General features: G+C 47.1%; 1 long non-coding RNA gene across 1 annotated transcript; it reads right to left on the minus strand.

Annotated features, from left to right (window-relative positions):
- Positions 1 to 305: 305 nt before the first annotated feature.
- LOC129147592 (uncharacterized) lies at positions 306 to 6,259 on the minus strand. The gene is made up of 3 exons (XR_008554901.1): positions 6,142 to 6,259; positions 971 to 1,071; positions 306 to 423 (listed from the first exon to the last, which is right to left on the minus strand). It is a non-coding gene; the product is annotated as an uncharacterized LOC129147592 (long non-coding RNA).
- Between the last annotated feature and the right edge of the window lie 3,292 nt (positions 6,260 to 9,551).

The raw sequence follows: 9,551 nt of genomic DNA on the forward strand, positions 1-9,551 counted from the left end.
ACCTTGCCTGCGGATACGCCTTTCATATTCAAACCCACCAATCCGAAGCCCATATCCCCAACCCCTTCCTTTATCTAAGTCTCACACCGGTTCCCTTGCCCTGAATCACCCCAAGGTCAAGTTCTGGACAATTAGAGACCACCTGTATCGCCCAGAGTCCAACGTTATTTAAACCGTGCAGACCTGCGCTGGCTCCCACTTGCCTCCTCTGCCTCGTCCGCTCCCTCCCCGGGAAACCACACGGAGGGTTCCGGGCCATGTTCTCCTTTGGACAACGACGAGCCATCCAACTTCCATGGACTGACCACTCGGTCACCTCCATCAACGAAGTCCGGGGATCGTCACCACGGGGGTCGTGGGGAGGCCAGAGCCAAAGCACGGGAAGCCTTGGGTGCTGTTATTCCTAGGCGGCTAGGCTGTTCCCTAGGAAACGGGAGGAAACGCGTGAAGCTTTGGGACGAGGAGTAACCTAAGGCCGAGCTTGAGGAAGGGAAGTCTGGCCGTGAAGATGCGGGGAGACGGTTGTGAATCTGTTCTGTGGGCAGCCCCTGGCAGCCGATTGGATGTAGGAAGTGAAGGATCGAGAGGGTCCGGGGGATTCGCGTGCTTAACCTGGTTGGCCAGGTGGGTGACGGTGTTATTAACAGATGCACAGGGCACAGGAATAGGGGCAGTGTGAGGTAGAAGGTGCGTTCAGTTTGGCATTCTTGGAGTCCAGGAGCCGCTAGACAGGCGGGTCGGCAGCCCAGTGGAGAAACCAGCCTGGAAGTTAGGAGGCATCTATTGAGAGGCAGTTACGTGAGAGTTTCTTCTTTTATCATATTTAATTTTTTATCCTCACCCGAGGATATGTTTATTGATTTTGAGAGAGAGAGAGAGAGAGAGAGAGAGAGAGAGAAACATCGATCCTACATGCCCTGACCAGGGACTGAACACACAACCTGGCATGTGCCCTGACTGGGAATCGAACCTCTGCCGCCTTCTGGTGTATAGGACGACGCTCCAGCCCCCTGAGCCACACCAGCCAGGACTCCTTTATCGTATTTTAAATGTTCACTTTGCTGCACACTCCTATGAAAAAGTAAACAATTCACAGTCAGAACTGATCATTTCTCTGATGAAATGAGTATATGGTACTGTATATAGTTTGGGATAGAAATCTAAATTAATTTGCCTAATTGAAGGCAATGCAGGCTATTTACGGGACAAGACAGAAAGCTGTTTTCTGTGTTGAAACGGTTAAGGTGGATGCTTAATGATCTATCAACGCCAAAGAAAGGCATATATATATATATATATTGTGTGTGTGTGTGTGTGTGTGTGTGTGTGTATGTTTTTGATTTTTTACAGAGAGAAAGGGAGAGGAATAGAGAGTTAGAAACATCGATGAGAGAGAAACATCGATCAGCTGCCTCCTGCACATATTGGGGATGTGCCCGCAACCAAGGTACATGCCCTTGACCGGAATCGAACCTGGGACCCTTCAGTCCACAGGCGGACGCTCAATCCACTGAGCCAAACCAGTTAGGGCGAAAGACATATTTTTGTCCTGAGACCAGACTACTGGCTCTAAACTCAAATACCACAGTTATTTTAATACTAAAGGAACAGGCCCCGTGTTTCAGATAAAATCAGAGTGCCTTGTTCTCATTGAATGTCGGCTCACCATGAAGCTGGTAGTCCCTGCTCATATGTTTTTACTCTATTTAATCTGTCCTCTTTTGAACTAATAAGTGAAATCAGAAGTGAAATTAGTGAAAGTTTGAGCTGATGACTTAATCAGGGGTAGGGAACCTTTTTTCTGCCAAGAGCATTTTGGATATTTATAACATCACTTGCAGGCCATACGAAATGATCAACTTAAAAGTTAGCCTGCTGTATTTGGTCCAACATTTAATTAACTCACCCCTAATGCCTTGGCAGGGCCAGACCAAATGATTTCATGGGCCTTCTACGGTCCGAGAGCCAGACGTTCCCCACCCTGAATAATTGCGTTGATATATTGACAAAAACGGCGAGTCGCTGATCAGGCATGCGTTTGTGTATGCCCTGAATTACAAGCCAGGGATGCTGCTTTTCTCTAAGAAAACGCGTGTTCCCTAGCATCCAGCCAACCAGTCTACGTGCCAGAACTACACTAAGCAGAATTTCAGTATGCTTAAAATATTCGGAGTATATCCAGTCTAGTTACAATATATGGAGTTTCAGTCTTCTGAAAGGCGTCTAATGGATCCCTGAAAAAAAAGAGTAAATTTCCCCCCATCATCATTTCAAGGTTGCCAGATCACAGAACGGTGTTAGCATGTGCAGATTTCAGATAAGCAAAACCCCAAGCAGCTTTAAATGTGTTTTGTTGAATTCCAGTGCTTTCTAAACCTCTTCCACCGAGCAAGGAGGCTGCGGCATAGTGACAGAAATCCCAGGGAGGGTTTGTGGGCGAGGACCTACCGAGGGGAGCTTGGGGGAAGAAAGTGAGAAAGGGATGTATTGGACTCCATCCTTCCAGTTGCTTGGTCGGCCAAAAGTTTTAGGATTTTTCTTTGACCCTCTCCCCTTACACCAAGCATGTCAAACTCGTGGCCCGCGGGCCACACGCCTCGTTTATTTGGCCCGTGTTAGCCTTTGAGTTTGATATTGCTTGCCTTCCACTTTATAACCGGTCCATCAGCAAATGTGGGCTCTACCTTCATGACTTCTCCAGAATTTGACCAGTTCTCGTCACTCTGGTCCAGGCCACCATGATCTCTTGCCTGTTTTTTTTTTTTTTTTATGTGTGTGTGTGTGTTTTGCAGTAGCTTCCCACCTAGTCTTGCTTCTGCCCATGACCTCCATGTTGATTCTTCAACAGCCCAGGCTCACTTTTACTTTATTTTTTAAAAATATGTTTTTATTGAATTTCAGAGAGGAAGGAAGAGGGAGAGAGAAGAGAGAAAGAGAAACATCCATGACGAGAGAGAGTGTCATTAATCGGCTGCCTCCTGCATGCCCCACACTGGAGATCAAGCCCACAACCTGGGCACGTGCCCCCAACCAGGAATCGAAATGTGACCTCCTGGGGTCAAATATAAAGTAACGGGAGGAAGTTGCCATCACTGTCATTGGCTTTGTGACCTCGGGTGAGTTACCTGCCGGAAGCTTCGTCTCTGCATTGTGAAGTGGAGGTAATGATAGTAGCTCACAGGGTTGTGGTGGGAGTGGATCCATTGAGCCCATATACATGGAGCACTTACTCAGGGCCTGGCCTAGAGAGGGGCTTCGTACGTGTCCTTCTCATCGTTATTCATACGTGTCTGTTCAGCGTCTCGAACAAAGCCTGTCACATAGCAAACACTCAATGAACATTTGTTAAATAACTGTCTTCATCTTCATTCATGATCATCTAAGCGTGGCTACACTCCCCCCTTCCAATTCAGGTTTCTAAATGTGCTTTGATAAACTATACGATTCTTCAATGTTTTCCTGCGAAATTCTCCTATGGGTTCAAATTATTAGAGTTTTTTATTGTTGTCGTTTTTGGAGTATATTTTCCCCATTTTTATGTTTATTTTAAGAGAGAGTGGAAGGGAGGGAGGAGGGGGAGAGAGAGAGGAGAGAGGGAAACATCGATGTGAGAGAGACATATCGCTTGTTGCCTCCCACACGTTCCCCGATGCACCCCGACCTGGGGTGGGGATCAGACCTGCAACCCTGGTACGTGCCCTTGTCTGGAATCGAATCCAAGACTCTCCAGTGCCCAGGCAGATGCTCTAACCACTGATCAACACTGGCCAGCAGTTGTGTGTGTGTTTTTTTGTATTTGGAAATTAGAGTATTATGTTTGGAATCTTATAGAAGGTTAATGGAATTAAACCATTGGAGTTCATTTTTGCATACTTGAACTGTTCCTTTGGTTGAGCTATTTCTCGAGCTCGGATCCAGGACGCCTTCAATGAGATCAAAATACAGTGATGGGCAGATGCGACCTGGTGTGTGGGCAGCGCCGAGTTTAGATCCTTCCCACAGCCTTCGGCGGCAGCAGCGGCGTGGTAAACCCATCTTGAGTAGTCGGAGACATTTTGTGTTTGTGTGCGCGTGACCTTCCCAAGTTGGCTAAGCAGCAGCTATCCCATCATTTTGATAGAGGTACTTGTTTAATCCAGCGTTCCTTTTTCTGCGTTCCCAGCTGCATAAAAAATATATATATAACACCCTTCCGCCCATCCCTGTATGTTCATCTTTTCCTGGTCATTTACTGTATCATTTAATCCATGATCTGAGGGCCAGCGTCTCGGTCCGAGGGCGATGGAGTGGCGAGTGAACTCATTCGTTTGAGGAGACAGATGGGGCGAGGAGAGTTGTCAGTAAGACGTTCCCATGCCGGTTAGATGCCCTGGGGCTGCTGTCCTGGTGCCCAGTGGAGGGAATAGTCACATGAGGCGGTGACGCTGACAGAGCAGCCCTGGCCGGTGGTGGCTCAGTTGGTTGGAGTGTCATTCTGTACACCAAAAGGTCACAGGTTTGATTCCCAGTCAGGGTGTGTGTGGGAGGCAGCCGATCAATATTTATCCCACGTTGATGTTTCCCTCTCTCCTTTTCCCCTCCTCTCTCTCTAAAAGCAATAAAATAAAAAAAATAAAATAAAAACGTATCCTCAGGTGAGGACTAAAAAAAATAAATAAGCAAATGTGAAGTTTAACTATATTTTTGTAGTAAAAGCAAAGGTGAGCCCTAGCCATCCCTTTATGGCCCATAAGGATCCCATGACGCCTTTTAATGGGGCAAATCAGGACTTTGGTTGGGAGGGGAGTGAATCCTGGGCAAGCGGCAGCAGCAGGCAGCTCTGTGACAAGGCCACCTGCATCGCCTGACTTACAAGTCCAGGGTGGGAGGGGTGTCCCTGCACCCCACGAACTGACAATGGCACCCCCATTTGCCTACGTTCTGCGGCTGGCTGTATCCGGCCCTGTGACCTCGCTTCGAGCCCCATGGCTCAGTCCCAGGGGAAGTTTTTCCTCTTCTGAAATATCATTACACATTACTTCACACTGCAAGCCAGTGCTCGGTCCCAGCCACGTGGGTGTCATTATGTATTAACACGCCGAGTTGCAGGGGCGCTGAAGGCACGAAGCCCACGCTCACGGCAGGAGCCCAGGAGCCCAGGAACCAGACCGCCCTCCTTGCATGCCGATCTGCATCCTCACCGTGAGCTGCTGAGGGGCTTTCAGAAATAGACCCGCCTGCCTGTTTGCAGGGTTTACGATGATCAATACCCCCCTAGCGTTACTGAGTTCTTTTAACTTCTTCTTTTTAATCATTATTTTTTACTTATTTTAATATCTTTATTGATTTCAGAGAGAGGCAGGGAGAGAGAGAGAGAAACATCAATGAGGAGAGATGCCTCCCACATGCCCCCCACCGGGGATCCAGCCCAGGCACGTGCCCTTGACTGGAATCGAACCTGGAACCCTTCAGTCAGCAGGCAGATGCTCTATCCACTGAGCCAAACCAGCCAGGGCGCTTTTAACGTCTTTACAATTGATCTCCTTCACCTAATATCTGTCGGTTAAACCTCTTTTTAGGAGATAAACGTTTTTTATTTAACAAACATAGAAAAATTAACTGAACTGTCTATGCAAATACGCTTTTAACATGTTCTGCACCCCCCACAGCCAGCAGACAAAAGGCCTGGTCACACAGGTGAAATTTGAAATGTGTGATTGAAAGTACAAAAAGTCTGATTTCATCCCATGATGAGCAGATCAAGTACTTATTTTTATTATTATTGTAATTTATTTATTTATATATTTTTACTGATTTCAGAGAGGAAGGGTGAAGGAGAGAGAGACAGAAACATCAATGAGAGAGAATCATTAATGGGCTGCCTCCTGCACACCCCACACTGGGGATCGAGCTGGCAACCTGGGCATGTGCCCTGACTGGGGAATCGAGCTGTGACCTCCTGGTTCACAGGTCGATACTCAACCACTGAGCCACACTGGCCAGGCAAGTACTTATCATTATTTTTTAAAATCTCTTTCCCTTCTCCCACCTCCGATGCACCAAAGATCTAAGATATTCCAGACCTGAGAGATGCTCAAAGCTGTGAGTGCTCAGCTGCAGGGAAGCCAATGCAAATAGAACATGACACCTCCCCAAACCTACTGTTCTTGTTCTCTCACACAACAAGCCACGCTGCAGAGGGCGGCAAACAGAAGCCTCGGTGGTTGTGCTGACAGCAATTCCAGAAAAACGTGTTCAGTGCCAGAAACTGAGCATTCAGGTTTCCTGCAAGCAATGCATCATGACTAAATATATATAGAGAGAAAAGCGATACCTTTGGCAGCTAGCACATTTAGAAATAACGCACAAAACACTAGGGAAGCAACAAATCTCAGGTTTACGAAAAGTGCATGATTTTTATTTTTAATATATCTTATTGATTTCAGAAAGGAAGGGAGAGAGAGAGAGAAACATCAATGATAGAGAATCATTGATTGGCTGCCTCCTGCACGCTCCCTACTGGGCATCGAGCCTGAAACCCGGGCATCTGCCCTGACCGGGAATCGAACTGGTGACACCTCCTGGTTCACAGGTCAACACTCAACCACGGAGCCATGCCATGGTCGGGTTCTCTGTCCTTGGTTTTCATTTGAGCTGTGGTTCGAGGGCGGCCCTCTGTAGAGAAATGGCCCTGGACTCAGGGAGCACGGAGGTTTGGGGAAGTGAGCAGCCGCCGGGTGCCCACCTGGCAATGGCCGCGTGTGCCTTGTGTTCGTTTAGGGGGTAAAGCCCTTCTGAAAGGTGCTGGTGGGCTGAGCCTGCGTGATGTGTTGGCGTTGGTGTTGCTCCGAAAATTTCGTGTCTCTCTTCCTAATTTTAGAGCCCGCAGCTGTCACGGCTGTGTGCTCACGAGTCGGTAGTTTTCCATTCCCTTTGTTTACTCGGATTCCCTTTTTTTATGGTTTGGGGTTTATATGGCCAGTCACTCGGTGAAAACTTCTAACTTGGTCTTCTCACTTGTTTAACCCCTAGACTGTGTGCATGTCATATCATCTCTCGTTTCGTAGTTTGTCATTTCTGTCACTTCCACATTGCTTTAAAAACAATTTTTTAAAATATATTTGTATTGATTTCAGGGAGGAAGAGAGAGAGGGAGAGAGAGATAGACACATCAGTGATGAGAGAGAATCATTGATCAGCTTCCTCCAGCAGGCCCCCTACTGGGGATCGAGCCTGCAACCTGGGCATGTGCCCTGACTGGGAATCGAACCCTGACCTCCTGGTTCATAGGTCGACACTCAGCCACTGAGCCACGCCGGCCGGGCTCATCATTGCTTTTAAAATAATTAAAAGCTTCTCTTCCTCAGACACAAGGTATCACTGTTTATTTCACCTTCTCACCCTCTGCCTATATAATGTAAACACTCTTACATCATTTGATAGACAGGTTTACCACACCATGTTCTATAGGATATGGCATTCACTGCCTTTCATCTTCATAAACAGGAAGCTGCTTTTTATTTGTTTCTTAGTTGCCCATTTATTTATTTTTTAGCGCCCCATGGATGCTCCTAGAATTCCTTGGGGGGTGTTCTACAGGAGGTATCATAACTTTATTTCTCTATGGTAATTTTTTTATGGCCTGGTTTTTATTTATTTATTTTTTATATTTTTCAAAATTACCCAGCTGGAAAGGAAGGGGCTAATGGGCTAATGCTTGAGTTGTTCCAAAGTAAAAAATTCTAAAAATGTTTTGTAAAAAGATTATGCCTAATGATCTCCCTGTAATAAAGATAACGCTGATAGTAGAAACATTGCCACCTACAGATGAAAAATATATTACACTTGTTTTTCTTGAACTCGGATAGCTTGCAACATCAAGAAGAAAGAAAACATTCATTTTAATCTTCATCTCCAACCTCTAAAATGTGATTGAGTCCTGGCCAGTGTGGCCCAGTTGGTTGAGCGTGGTCCCATGCACCAAAAGGTTGTCAGTTCCATTCAGGGTCAGGGCACATGTCCAGGTTGCTGTCCGATCCCCTGTAGGGGGCGTGCAGGAGGCAGCCGACCAGTGTCTCGCACATCGAAGTTTCTCTCTCTCTCTACTTCTCCCTTCCTCTCTTAAATCAATTTTTAAAAACCCACATTTTTAAGAAAAAGAGAGCGTTGAAGTGTAATCCGCAGCCACTTGATATCCCTGGGCCTTTGTGAAATAGTGGCTTTTGAGGATGTTTTGTTTGTTTTGATAGCGACAGAGTTTCTATCAAATAAAATCTCACCTTTGAGGTCCGGGCAGAAACAGGCACTCAGGCTAAGGAGTCTCCTGGGTTCACGGCCCGCCCCTCCACAAGATGCTGCAAGGGAAACCGAAGCGCAGCTGGAACCCCAAGTTTCAGTGATGCAGGAGGAATGGTCTAAGGCTGCCCCCCAGGGCGGTGACCCCGCAGACAGACACTTTCCTGAGGGGCCAGCCAGGCTGTGCAGCCTCTGCTTTGAGAGTTCGTTAAAAGGCAGCCCAGGTGCCACGCCGCCTCGGAAAATGAGACCAATGAAGAAAAGAGAAAACACCAACACTGTAATTTAAGTTTGAACATTTTCAACACGTTAACGAGGGCAGGTAGGGTTTTTTTTTTTTTTTCTAAACCCAGTTCTTTCTAAAAATGGTGATCAGAAACCAGGGAAAACACGTTTGCTTTTGAGCATTTTTTTTGCTCTTGCTGTTTGCAAATTCTCTGCCAAGGAATCTTCAGCGCTGAAACCCTTTTTTACATTATCATTTATTTTCTTGAGTGCCCCCAGCTGGCTGCCCTTTAGAGAAACCGTGAATGTAGATTGTCGCAACAAGATTGCCACCTAGCGGCAGAAATGATCGTTGCACACAAACGCCAGGGTGGCATTTGGCCTGGCGGCTGGGATGAAATCCAAGTTTTCACTGGCTGGACTTTTTTATTTATTTAATTTTCTTGATTTCAGAGAGAAAGGGAGAGGGAGAGAGAGATAGAAGCATCAATGATGAGCGAGAATCATTGATCGGCTGCCTCCTGCAAGCCCCACACTGGGGATCGAGTCCGAAACCCGGGCATGTGCCCTTGACTGGAATCAAATCCGGGACCCTTCAGTCTGCAGGACGATGCTCTATCCACTGAGCAACACCAGCGAGCGCGGGCTGGACTTTTCCGGATGAGGGATGTGTGATGATGTTGTAGCATGTGACAAGATTTCCTCATTTTTGAAGGCCAAATAATATTCCATTGTGTGTCTACACCACTTTTTTTTTAATCCATTCATCTTGGGGTGGACACTTGAATTGCTTCTACCTCTTGGCCACTGTGATGAATGCTGCATCAGAGACCCTAACCTGGGCCGGGAGGTCTCTCTAGGTCTAACGTTTGAAGATAAAATCCAAACCTCCCAGGGCCCTCCTGCCTTAGAAATCTTCAGAGCGCATGCCTGCCTTGGACTCTCCTGTCCTCCTCAGGAGGCGGCCCGGTTTTCTTTCTCAGCACTTCCCTCCATCCTGGCATTTGTGCTGAAACCGAGGCCGCTCCTCGCAGTGGCCGGAGTGCAGCTCC

The sequence above is a fragment of the Eptesicus fuscus genome, chromosome 21 (assembly GCF_027574615.1).
Source record: "Eptesicus fuscus isolate TK198812 chromosome 21, DD_ASM_mEF_20220401, whole genome shotgun sequence".
NCBI classification, from domain to species: Eukaryota; Metazoa; Chordata; class Mammalia; order Chiroptera; family Vespertilionidae; genus Eptesicus; species Eptesicus fuscus.